The 11,678-nt window shown below is 43.4% G+C and overlaps 1 long non-coding RNA gene across 1 annotated transcript; it reads right to left on the reverse strand.

The window, feature by feature from the left end:
• Positions 1 to 9,299: 9,299 nt before the first annotated feature.
• On the reverse strand, positions 9,300 to 11,604 carry LOC115344100. Its single transcript, XR_003924418.1, has 3 exons — positions 11,287 to 11,604; positions 10,590 to 10,700; positions 9,300 to 9,400 (listed from the first exon to the last, which is right to left on the reverse strand). It is a non-coding gene; the product is annotated as an uncharacterized LOC115344100 (long non-coding RNA).
• Positions 11,605 to 11,678: the final 74 nt, after the last annotated feature.

The raw sequence follows: 11,678 nt of genomic DNA on the forward strand, positions 1-11,678 counted from the left end.
AAAGGAGAAACTTAGTAAAGCCTAAATCTGGGATGCCTTGGAAAATTTTAGCTAGCGCTCCCAAGAGGCTTTGAGAGCTGCTGTAGATGGAAAACTAACCTCCCTGTTGCACCGAGACAGCCGGGATGGAAGCACCCAGATAGTCACCTGGGGCAGAAGCAGTGGAGCATGTGGAGGACAATCAGGCTTTTCCAGGGCAGCTTAGAGCACTGTGGTCTTGTTTGTTCTTCTTCTGCCCAAGACCGTGCCGCTGTCAGCTGGCAACACAAGAAACGTCCTAACAACAGGCATCAGGGATACCAGTAGTGCCCAGCCGTGGAAAGGTTATCTATTGATCACTGTCAACCAATATAAGAGTGTAGGGAAAATTAAGTCTAAAAGGGACGTTTTGTTTTACCATCTTATTTATGAGGTACTGCCTGCCGTTACAGTAAGGTAAATCATTAAAAGCACTAACAAAATCAAATTCCCAGATTCTGAAGGGTTTTTCTGAGTTCTTCTGTGTCTATGAGTAGATGACTTCTTTTCTCCCTAGTCACTTGGACAGTGTGTTTTTAAAGGCACAAGAAGTGTGTGGATACAAGCTAAGGGAAATGGATTGACAATTCCCAGATCTGGTACTTGAAACTTTGTTTATTTAGTTTGGATGCTGTAGCATGTAATTACTTACGGTTAAGATGGGGCACAGCATCCAATACGAAAGCACCAGAGAAAAGTTACAGTTGGTTAAACCCTTTAAAAATGCACTGAAGGATCTATTAATGAAGTCAGAACACTCCAATATTTGTTGAAGGACTTTTTTGCCTTGTTTATCTTTTGCAAATGAAGCAAAGGCACATTATGATTGCACATTAACTGTTACCTGTGCAAGGTTTAAGTAAAAGCATTTGCTTGTGCTAAGTGTTTTCTCATCTGCAAATATTGGACTAATGAGCAGCTTTCATTATAGTGCAGTGAAATCACTGAAAGGATTAATCATGTACTTGCTCCAATTTCAAGATAGATTAAGTTTGAGCTGTAGCGGAAGCAACACTGAAATTCATGGAATACGTCCTGTAACTGTGTGAAAGGCTTGAGGAGCAGCTGCAGAAACCTCGCTGTCCAAGAAAGTTATAAGCTGGAAAGTTGTAAGTCTTGGCAACTCAGTAGCATCCCCCTCTTGAAGGCTGCAGCCTTAGTAGCACACCCTCGCTTTAAAAACGGGTCACCCTTCTTAGGCTGGCAGACTTCTGTGGGAACTGCATGGAGTCTGTACCCAAAGTAGCACCAATATCAACAGAAAATGCCAAAGCTTCCCTTTTATTAGGAAAGAGGGTATTTGACTTTAAGCACCTGTTGTTAATAGCAGTGACAGTAGAAAGAAAAGCAATATTGAGCCAACCTACGGGACCGAGAACCAGTGCACCGCGTAGGTGGGAAAGGAGCGCTCTGAAACCAGCTTCGGTTCCAGCAGTTGTTTATTTGGGGAGAAAAAAGGAGACACTTCACAGGCTTTTAAAGTCAGTGCTGGGTTTTCTAGGTGATTACTTTCCTGACACACACGTACAACAACTGGAAGAAAACAGTCCCTCTGGTGACAGCCAGAAGAGCTTTGGTTCTCTTAACTTAAATCCTCCAGAAAAATAGATGACTCTGAAAGTCTAGATCTACATCAGCCGGCAGCTGTGTTTTGTTAATAATAATGGTATTTTCATAGCTGTGCACTATACGCAGCTTGCAGTCACAAGGCAGTTTCCACTTCTGAACTCCATGCTTGGAAGACTGCTAATGTTTTGGGCATTTTTGCTGGCAAAGGTCTATAGCTACTATGTCAAATGGCTGCCCGTTTCAACGGTTAGTCAGTATTACCAAGTATATAAACCCTTTCTCTAGTCCACCGTGCACTGAGTCTTGCCTTATGCAGACAAGGACAACTTCACTGGTTTCTCATAGAGATACTTTCTGCCTTTCAGATATTTTACTAGAAGAAATAACATTTTTAAAGGTATATGGAATATACATATTCTTAAAGAGAACACTCCCTCAATGAACTTTCCTTACATGTTTTACCTTCTTTTTTTCTAGTAGCTATAGTAAGTCCCTGTCTGATCAGGGTATTCCTTGGCACTTTTAGTCCACAGTTTAGTTCACTGAGCAGTTAAGTTTGACTTATTACTAGTAACCAAAAAGCAAAATATTCAATGTCACTTGAACTAGAAATGACAAGATATACACGATGATTTAATTTATGGGACTGTCACTTCGAATCCCCGTTCTGTGCAGACTTTCTGCAGCACAGGCCTGCAGTGAGCCGACGGGAGAGCTGCTCGCTCTTGCTGTCTCATTCCTGGCCCACGTTCACAGCTACGAGATTCACCACAGGGCTGAGGAGCGAGATACTGTCACTGATGTGGGTGCTGCAGTGAATTTCTCCATCTCCTGCCACAATGTTGCATTTGGTTAAAGTTAATGAAAAAAACGCTACCTGCAAAATCATTAAAAAACCCAAACCCAAACCAAACCAAACCAGCTTTCAGTATGTAAAACCCATGAAGAATGATGATCAATATATTATGATACAGTTCATAATATCTAGATGTCAAAGGATTTACCACACATTGAAGTCTATGGAAACTTACAGGCAGGAGCAGCTTGCTTCTTTTCCTATGTCAGCACCAATCATGACACAAGAAATGAGATGCTTCTTTTAAGCTAGAAGTGTGCTAGGCAAAGCAGGCTTGGGGACTACCTCACTTGTAATTTGCAGCATTAAACAAGTGATAATTTATACTACTAGCCAAACTGTAATTGTTAAGGGAGAAAACAGTAAAAAAAAAGGCCAGAGAATAATGACTTTTCGAAGTCAGCACGTTATGAAATTAAAATAGGGTTGGTCACACACTACATACTTCTGTTATTAAAGGTAACTGAAGTGACAGTGCTGACAACTCCGGTATGAAAAAGTTTCCTGTTAACACAGATTTAATATTCTGACCAATGCGCTGTGACAGCGGGTTAAAAACTTCTGTTGGATATCCAAGATATGCTTTGGGGTAGGCTTGGGTTCTATAGCTTCATAGGCTTGGGGTTGCCAATCTCTGAAAAAGTTGTCCAAGGGCTCTGTAACTGGTGTAAATCCGCCTTTTTCTTCGATTGCAGGAGTGTACTGATCCAAATGAGCAGGAGCAGAAAATGGGGGCCATAACACTGATGGGATGAAAACTGCTTGCCTAAATAATGAAGACCCTGAAAGATCATCTCCTATAGCAGAGAAGATGAAGAAGTCTATAGAGTCACTTTCCTGATCTCTATGATCTTTGCAGACATATATGAATTAAGATTTGGTCTGCCCTGTATCAGCTTGTACTACACACTTCATTTGACCAAAGAATGGCATCATGCAGCTCTTATTTAAGTTAGTAGAGAAATCAAGATAAAGTCCTGGAGGTCCAGACAGAAGACATCATGCAGCATTAGAAGTTGGTTAGATGCAGAGAAATTAGCTTTTATCTAGCCACACTTCTGAAAATTTCCTTGTTTTCAGCACTGGCATGTAAACACTTCTTATTAAACCAGTGTACCACATGGCATAAATATTTAAAAAAAAAAAAATCCATACCAGTCCTTCACAAATGTAGCTGGCAGAATCACTTAAAGATGTGATACACTGGGCAAGCAGGATTTTTAATTACGCGTGAAAAGGGGAGTTAATGGCAAGTAAACAAGGTTTATGCATACAAAGCCAAAAACTGTTCTTTAAAATGGAATAGTTTAATGACTCTGTGTATTTGTTGGTGGCAAGGTTTTGGCAGCAGGACTCAGTGGGAAGAGGTCAGGGGCTGCACTGTGCCAGACACAGCCAGTTCCTGCTGGCTCTGCAATGGTCTGGTAGCTGATCTCCCTGCCTTCATCTCGACCCAGGAGCTTTTTCATCTTATTTTCTCCCCCTGCCTTGTTAAGGAGAGGGACTGAGTGAGCAGTTGGGTGGGCATCTGGCAGCCAGCCAAGCTCAACCCACCACACTGGTATCAGAAATAAATATTGCAAAAATAAGGTACATTCTTATTCTCTTTAGTATTTACATAACGTTGTAGGGAAACTTAATTAAAATTCTGTAGCATTTGACTTCTCTTCCTTACCCAGAGCTCACTCCTCTCCCTTTTACTGCTCTCAGCAGTACCTTTCCCTGTGAGTGTTTTATTTTCATCTCTCTCTGGAAAGTTGATAGCAGTTGTACAGACATGATATAAATCACAACCATCATGGCAAGCCCCAAAACAATATCACTTGCTCACCATCTGAATGCTATCCTGTCAATTTGTGGCTGGCTCTTTAGCCTGCTGGGATGTGCTATTAGAGCCACTGCTGGCAGTCTTTCGCAGCATCGCTAGCAATCCCACGATCACTGACTGCATGGCAGCAGTCCTGCATAAAGCTATTTTCTGAATTGAGGAGGGGGGAAGGTTTTTTGTTATTTTTACATCCAGTGGATGAGCCCAAGGAGTGGAGAAAGCCAACAAACTTGTGAGAGGTGTCATGGCTGCGTTCAGAGAGGAGCATCTGTGGCAGCTGACCGAAATGGCAAGAATTAAACCAACCATCCAGCCATTCCTCAGCAGTCATGATTCACTACCAACCACCAATGTTGACAAAAGTGTACATTTCTAGACACATTGCAGAAAGCATCATGCAACGATGTCTCTGAACGCTTCAGGCCACTGAAACGACCGCAGGTGAGTGACATGAGCACCCCATCTTTCAAATACCCGCCAGCACCGTCTGCTTCGTTTGCCGTGTATTTAGCAGCCATCATTTTCACGATAATCTATCAAAACAGGTGAACACTGAACGGGTTAAAAATCCGTCCTTGTAACTGGAATGACAGTTATGGCCAGGGGTTTAGTGCTGCCGGGATTGACAGCCGGGCTAGTCTGCCTGCCTTCCTGGCAAACTGAACGCGCAGGCTGCTGTGGCACTTCGTCAGACCGAGCCGGTGGCAGAGCGTCAACGATACAACCCCCACCGTCAAGCAAAACAGTTTTCCGCCGTGGGACCCTGACGGCTGCCACTTTCTGCACACCCACCAACCAACCAGTAAGAAAGTAATTGCAAGTAACAGCTACGTGATTCTCAGGCAACTGCACTTTGCTATGATCCCATTTCATCTCTACAGCCAAAAATGCTCTCCAAGACATAAGGGTTTGTGTGCCTGTAGGACATATAGTAGGGTGGGGTTTTTTCATAAATACATAAATATTTTTGTTTTCAGAAAGACATAGGTAGTTCCTGAATTTACAAATCCTCATTAAAAAGTCATTCTCCTGGCAAGCTGCAAGTTTATTTTAATATACTTTCCTATATCCAGAACAAGATTCAAACCAAGATGCAAGATTCTAAAAGTGGTTGTCTAAAATTATGCCATTTATTCCCTGCTAGGCACTCAAATAACTGCTTTAATTTTCTAAAGCACTAAATACCTATCAGCTCAAATGAAGCAAATAGCATCAACTTGGTTGCTAAAATGCCAGTAAGTATTTTGAAAAAGAGATCTCTTTGAAAGTGTCTGGCTATAGGCTTAGAAGGCTGTCTCCAAACACACATATTTTTCAGCTCAGCCAGTCCATACTTTTGTAATGGAGACAATTATGGATGTGTTGGCTGGATATGCAGTTGACTGAGAAGACTGTGTGCTTAGCAAAAAAAAAAAAAAAAAAAAAAAAAAAGTTTTTAATCTTAAACTCTCAAACTGACAAATGGTGACTGCTATATGAGACTGAGTATATAAGTATTTATATACGAATGCTATATGACACTGAATTTATGAGTGTATATATATATGACTGTTATATGAGACTGTTATATAATATATGGCTGTTGTATGAGACTTATACGAGACTGTTATATGAGACTGAATTAGGCAGTTACTAGATCCAATAAAATTCCAAGGACCCTAGTATACCAACAAAACCAATTATCTGTTAGAAGTGTCTGTTTTCTTTCCAGAGACTTCCTCAGCAATTACGGTTTTAAATAACTTCCTTTCCTCCTCAGTGATTAAAAAGCATCACCAACCATACAAAACATACCTTTTAGCTATAATTATTTGAACATTGAACCAATCTCATTCCTGACTCACCCAGTAATTTTTGTCCCTTGGAAACACAACAACAACATATATATGTGTCATATCCTTAACTGTCTCCAGAGATCTGGGCAAGGACTTGAGCTTCAACAGACCAATAGGGTCTTCAAGCTGAGGTTGGGCAGTAGGGCCTCATGAACATCAAATGAATAATTTTATTGTAATGCAAATAGGGATTAGAGTTAAAGTTGCTATGGAAACCCTGGCTCTAATTTTTCTGAGTTTGGAAGAATTAAAATGAAGACACCTGAAAACATGGGGGAAAGGGTATGTCCAAAAAGAAGGAAAAATCACATGGGAACAAGCTGTAATCCCAATAGGCTGGGGGCAATGATTTAAAGTGGTTGGACAGCATGAGTGAAACCTGTGGAGAACATAAAACTCAACGTATTTGGCCAGTTCACAAGCATGAGCATGACGCTACAGTGCTCCCTTACTGGTCCCTTAGTGGAAGGTTGTTGTGCCATGACAGCCCTCCAGAGACATCTAGATCCAGCCAAGCTGCTGCCACGTAAGAAAGGACATTGCAAAAGAGCAACACACCCAAAGCATATTCTGGTCCCTGTCCTCTTCTGTGGAGGAAAACAGGTTGACCTGCGTGAGGTGGAACCACAACAGAAATGTTTCTGCTGGAGCTGTGCAGCTGGAGTGGCTGCTCTAATGTCCAACAGGGTCCGGAGGCTCCACGGGCCCCATCTGCTGTCGCAGCGATGCTACAATTTTCTTCCTGTGGATATCGTTTGGGAGGCAAGGGCTCGAGACGTGAGTGTGTGAGGGACTGCCACCTTTCCTTCCGAAGGGCCACCGCTTCCTCTTCCCTGTTGCTGCGCTCATTAACAACTTATGGGAACTTGCCCTCTTTGCAACGCCAGATCTGTAGGAAGCCAACCAGTGGAGTCAAACGGAGGGAGAGAGAGGTACAGGTGGGAGTGTGCAAGCGTGCACACCCACTAGTACAATCTCAGAAACCTGTTTTCCTTAAGCATCTGCAGGGTAACGTCAGCCATCCGAAGTCGGCTCTCCTTTTTCCCTTCCCTGCCAGTTCAGAGGCGCTGGTGTAGAGGGACCCTGGGCTGCAGCTTTGCACCGTGTGCTCACCCTGCTCACAGGGCTGAGAACAGAGCCGCAGGGAGGCAGGCGGCGTTCACAAACCCCCTGCGCCTTCTTCAGCGGTGGAACCTGAAATTTGGATAATATCACCCTGACTCAGGGCTGCTTGCCGATCTGAAATCCCAAAGAGACAGATCTATCTGATGTGTTTCTATAGAAAATCTGTGGGAGGCAAAGATTAGATGCTGAGCGCACCAGGATGCCCATTTAGGATTGGGATCTTTCTTTTTATCCTCACAGGCAACTCTTCTTAACTCTGCTTTGATTTTATCGGTGTGATTCCCCTTCCTTCCCTCAGATACATTCTTTGTGTGGAATATATATGTTTTTTTCTATTATACAAGTGTTATTTTCTTTCCCCTTCCTGCTTCCACCTGTAGCAGCCGGCAAAACATCATATATGATTTGTAAAAGTCCTTTCTCCACTTTAACCACAGCTTTAAAAGTTGTGTGTCTGTTTTGATTTTAAAAGTTACTACTTCTAGGCCGCGTATGTGCAAGATCCATCTTTCCCCATCCACCTGCCCTTGGCACCTCCATCTCCACCTGCTTGATTTGCAACTACAAAGGAAGGCTGAAAGCCCTTTCGGATGATGAGAGTAAGCCTGTGTATCAGAAGCACTCACCTTTGGAGGCCATTAATCACTTGGGTTTTGAGACAGACAATAAAACACGGTTTGTTAACCAAAAGTCTGGTTTTGCCCAGTCAGAGGAAAATGTGGGCGAAGAAATTGTCACAAATATGATTACAGCCAAGCTCAGACTTAGGTGACATGCATCCAGACAGTCCTTTAGGTAAGGTGTGACACAGCTCTCGCAATGTCAGTGTTTCACTGAAGCCACAGCTCCTGGAGGCCCCTGGTCTACAGGATTCTCACCTTTTAAAGTACGTTTCTAGTTCTTAGATTTATGGGGAAAAGCTTAAAGACATAACCCAATTCAATGACACAACTTCAGAAAACAAGCAAACCTATTTTTGTTTTTATTCTGATTTTAAGTATACAGTGGCCTCTAGTTATGCATCCTCATGGTACAAATCCCAGTCCCAGTCAGCCCAGCTGCAAGGGAGTAGCTGTAAATGAATAGAGATTCAAACTGGGGGGCAAAGGTGGCCAAGCGGGTATTTTACCTGCCTCCCCCTTGTGCCACTGATTTTGTTGACCTGACAGAGGGACTACCAGCTGAGGAGAGGCTGCGTGATCCGACAGAAAATTGCTCAACACTTGAGGTAGGAACAGCACTTGTATCATAAAAAACGCTGCAGTGCAAGGACAACTTGAATAGTACTGTAGACAATACAGTCCTTTCAAAACAATCCATATTTAAACATTTTATAATTGCAGTACTGTTTGAATTAGATCAGGTCTGAATTTACTTTCTCCATTACTGTTAGCCACAAAATTTACTTCACCTCTTTCAGTGGAATTTTTCCATTAATGACATAAACCAGAAGAAAAATTTTTTTGTGCAGGTTTATACAAATTCCTGTCAGGTATGATGAATTCAGCAACAAGAAATATTTTTCCCTTTAAAAAAGGAGACGGTTTTAAGGGAAGCGTGTATCAAAATATCTCAGATCTTTCCCACATGAAATTTTAAAAAACAGTTTCCCTCACTGAACTGCAGGACTCTCATTTATGGCCTCTACTGTGAAATTAAGAACAGCTTGCCTGCACATAATCATAAACTGCACCAACGACAAAAAGTGTGCATGTACATGTGCCTGCTTCTTTCCACACCTAAGAACTTTTATGCAGAAAGACATTCTTCATCAAAATTGGAAAAAGAAGGCTTTTCCCTTTGGACTTTGCAACCTGGGTAAAGGAAACCTCAAGCCAAGCAATTCTGCATTTTCTCTCGCTCTCTAGAATAAACCAAAACAAGCCACAGCACAACAACATGCCATCAGGACTAACAGTCCAAACCACCACGTCTTTCCCCTTTCTCCTCACTTTCGTGCCCTGCCCTCACCCATCCCCTCCATCCCCCCAGCACCAACAGGTCCTCCCACAGGCTTCCCGACTTCTCAGACACCCGGGTGCCGTCCACTGGGCTGCTTACCCTGTGTTGAAACTTTTCTTAGGAAATAGCGACTTTCTCCTTCTCCTCGTCGTCGTCCTCCTCCGGGCTCACCCACCAGCCCTGCCTTTGGCAGTGGTCAGGCTGGTGCTGTTAAGAAGCACAACATCTCCTGTAAATCTACCCAGGGTGCTGTGCCTGCCATCCAAGCCAGGTGCCCAAGGAAAGTCAGAATTACTGTTGGAATTACTAACTTATGTGAGCAAAGGAGCAATGATTTGTCAGTTCAGCTGCAGCCTTGTTGCTGATGTCTCACAGCAGAAACTCATATCTGATTAGCTGCCCATTAATTTTAACTTCTCCTTTGCTGTTACTGCTGCAAAACATAGGTCTCCCCTTGCACTGACTATCCTTGCTTGTGATTACTTTTGCTCAGACACATTAGCATTCCTGTTGCGAAGCTGAATTTCATTTTGTTACATTCTGGAAGTGCCATCTAATATCTGATCTCACTGCTGCAGCATTTTGAGACTATGGCAGTCCTCTGCAGCAGTGTTTGACTTACTACTTTCTGGAGATTTAATTATCATGCTATTTACCACTATCCTTGCTTGAGATGACCAGAATAATCAAAACATGTGGAATAACTGAATATTTTTGTTTGCCTGTCTCACTGCCCATGGAGGGTTTCAGTGGGCCATGCATTATCTCCAGTAGCAGCAGTTACACAACTGGGAATGGTCATGGGGGGGCTGGGTGGGAGCAGTGTCACAGAGACCCATCTACTGCCTTGTGCTGGGGCTGCGAAACCGCTTGGGAGAAAGAAAAATTGGGGGAATTGGTAGGTGGCTTGCTCTGTTGCAGGTAAAGTTGTCTTTCTCCTCACCCACAGTATCTTAGCTTGCATCACTAAAACATGTTTGTTCAGCCCTTTAAAAGACCTATCACTTTTATCAATAAAGTATCAATAAGGAATATGACATGAGTAAGGGTTATCTGACCCTTGATTAAATGTTCAACATGAATCATGGGAATGATATTTTGGGGGGGTTATTTACAAGACGGGATATTGCAAGACATGGCCTTGATACTTTCCATTTCTCTCATTTTCTCTTGGACTTTATGCACAGTATACGCATCCTGTAATAGTCAATGCACCAGTGCTCAGAAATGAAAATGAAAATGAAAATGAAAAGCTCACATCAGGGAGAAGTTTGCGAATGGAGCTTTTTGAAAGAGCAATGTATATTTGTACTGAAACACAAAATAGAAAAGAGAAGAGCAGGGCTTCAAGGCAAAAGAGAGCTAGTGTGTTTATGACCTAGTTACAACGTGGTACCTTTCTCTTCTGCTAAGTGCATTGATTTCTTGGTTGCACTCTTGTAATGTAAATAGGGCAGCTGAAGATAAACTATTCGTCTTCTCAGTTACAAGCTGGTTTTCACGAAATCTAGAAGAAGAAAGAAAATGCAATTCACATCTAGGCAGTCTATGAGTTTGCTTGTTTGTTTGGGTTTTCCCTGCCCTCCCCGAAAGAAGCTCTTGTACGCCTCTAAGTTTAATAGGATATGGGGACACAAAATTCAGGGCAGTGATTTTCATGGACTGTAGCTTTCTTTCATGCATTGAGATCCATTTTTTCAAAAGCATATAAATGCGGGAGCCCTACTATTTCTTATGTCTGGAAGGCAAAGGATTCTTAGCTGCTGTTGACACTTTCGTATACAAAGCAGCAACCTGCAGAAAGATGGCTCCCTTATGAAATTCAGCTTTATCAAAGCAGACAGCTGTCAGCTTCTTACCCGCAGCACACATGAGGAGCCATGCCCCAGCCCCCTCACGCCGCACCAGGGATTATCCCAGGGTTGCCGGCTGCCCTCGATCCACGAAACATGCGGGGCAGCTGGCAAAGGGCCCTCCGCTGCTTCTCAAGGCACAGCCGACCTTTGCAGGCTGGGGACCGTCCCCCTTCCTAACCCCATGGGTCGCTCGCCACCCTTGGATCCACTGCTCGGAGGGTTTTGCGCCTTACAGACCTGTGGGCAGAGACCTTGGGGCTGCAGATGCCTGGGTCGAAGTCACAGCTGGAGCACAGCTGGCTCCTCACCCCCAGCCCGGAGGCAGAGCCTTGATGTCCCTTGCTGTCTGAAGGACGGCCGTAACTCTATGACGGATCAAGGACTAGGCTGTCTCGTGGAAATGCAATGGCATCGAAATGGCTCGTGGTAAAATGGACGGCCACGGCAAAGTGTGTAGGGTGAACCTCAGAGTGAAATCCTGCCTAGGTGGAAGTCAGGCTTTCAGGCACATCATTGACCCCATAGGTCCTCCGCTCCTTTCCTTTCCAGACTAAAAGGACCTGAGTTTTGGTATGGAAAAAAAGAAAAAAGGTGGGGAGTTGCTTTCTTTTTTCTGTTTTTTTCCCCCG

Source organism: Aquila chrysaetos, chromosome 7, assembly GCF_900496995.4.
Source record: "Aquila chrysaetos chrysaetos chromosome 7, bAquChr1.4, whole genome shotgun sequence".
NCBI lineage: Eukaryota > Metazoa > Chordata > Aves > Accipitriformes > Accipitridae > Aquila > Aquila chrysaetos.